This window comes from Ostrea edulis, chromosome 2, assembly GCF_947568905.1.
Source record: "Ostrea edulis chromosome 2, xbOstEdul1.1, whole genome shotgun sequence".
In the NCBI taxonomy this organism is placed as follows: domain Eukaryota; kingdom Metazoa; phylum Mollusca; class Bivalvia; order Ostreida; family Ostreidae; genus Ostrea; species Ostrea edulis.
The window spans coordinates 6809338-6811143 of NC_079165.1; the positions used below are offsets into that span (position 1 = coordinate 6809338).

Sequence of the window (1806 nt, forward strand, 5' to 3'; positions counted from 1 at the left end):
TGAGCCGTGAGAATCTTTAGGGAGTATCGACGGTATGGCTTGTTGTGAAAAATATGACAGATTGCCCGTGTAGTTAGCGAAAAAGACCTTTTTAAAGGGAGTTCCTCCTGCTTTATATAGGAAATGTATCCAGCTGTCTAATTCATCGTCACAAAAAATATGTTCCATACATAAACTTTTTCTAAAATGTTTATTTCGGATTTCAAACATTTCGGTTGAGCATCACTGAAGAGACATTATTTGTCGAAATGCGCATCTGATGCATCAAAATTGGTACCGTATAAGTTTTACATTATGACCCCTGGGTCGAGGCCTCTGCTGGTGGACTGTTAGTCCCCGAGGGTCTCTACAGCCCAGTAGCTAAGTACTTCGTTACTAGCTTGAAAATACGGATGTATATTTAATTGCTGCTATAAAATTTAGAAATTCATTTCAAAATTAAGGATTATCTCCCTCATGCATAGCTCTTATCCTTGGACGAATTTGGCTCCACTTGTTTGGCACGCTGTTTTTGGCTATATTTAGATCTAAAACTACATAGTTATTTCGGATTTCAAACATTTTGGTTGAGCATCACTGAAGAGACATTATTTGTCGAAATGCGCATCTGGTGCATCAAAATTGGTACCGTATAAGTTTTACATTATAGAAAAGTGTTATATCTCATGGTTGTGTTACTTGCGGGGGAGGGACTCAGGTTTTCGCCCTTATCCTTATAACATGCATGAATATGTGTACGTAATAATGAATAATAACATAATATTTATTCAGGAATTAGACACATTATACATTAAAATCACAAAACATTACATCACTATTTATAGGCGACATACATGTATACAGAAATACCGGTAAAGAATACTGTCACTATTTATAGGCGACATACATGTATACAAAAATACCGGTAAAGAATACTGTCACTATTTATAGGCGACATACATGTATACAGAAATACCGGTAAAGAATACTGTCACTATTTATAGGTGTACTGTCCTTCGTACGAATTTTTAAGGTACGAGTTATCAAAATAAATGCTAGAAGCCATGTGGCTGAAACATTGTTTACCTGTGGAATTTTTGGAAGTTTAAGGGAAATTACAGTGTAAGTAATTGATTGCCTTTGTAAATTTATTCTTTTACATCTACTTTATTTGATGTTTAATGCATAGTTGCAGCTTTCAACAATAATGATAGATATTTGTGGTTTTCTCTAACCTCGTGTTCTCGAAGTATGATACGCCATTGTTGTCATCACTATGTCTAGGACAATAACTTGTCTATATGTAGTTGAATATTATATGAAATTTGCATTGTTTTCTTTCTCTTCGATAAAATGATGTAAAGTAAGCTATAAGAATATGATTTCATGTTAATAATAGAATTTGAGATAGAATAGGTTGCTGTTCAAAATAATTTTCTATGGAACACCATAACAGTCATTGTCAAAGTTAGTTAATTCGTACGCTATATAATAATTAGCTCGTCTGTAATAGTTAGCACATTTTCTTATTAGTTTTTATCTTTCTTTGTAGTCTTTTACCACATGCCATCTCACATATTCGTCCTTGTCAATAAAGACATCAGTTTATTTGGACTTGGAAGTATTTTATGTAGATGCTTGGTTGTCTGACTGTCTGCTAATCACGAGACAGTACAATAGGCGACATACATGTATACAGAAATACCGGTAAAGAATACTGTCACTATTTATAGGCGACATACATGTATACAAAAATACCGGTAAAGAATACTGTCACTATTTATAGGCGACATACATGTATACAGAAATACCGGTAAAGAATACTGT

The 1806-nt window shown here is 33.9% G+C and overlaps 1 long non-coding RNA gene across 1 annotated transcript; it reads left to right on the forward strand.

Annotated features, from left to right (window-relative positions):
• The first annotated feature begins 998 nt into the window (after positions 1-998).
• Positions 999-1587, forward strand: LOC130052438 (uncharacterized). The gene is made up of 2 exons (XR_008800793.1): positions 999-1101; positions 1532-1587. It is a non-coding gene; the product is annotated as an uncharacterized LOC130052438 (long non-coding RNA).
• The last annotated feature ends 219 nt before the right edge of the window (positions 1588-1806 follow it).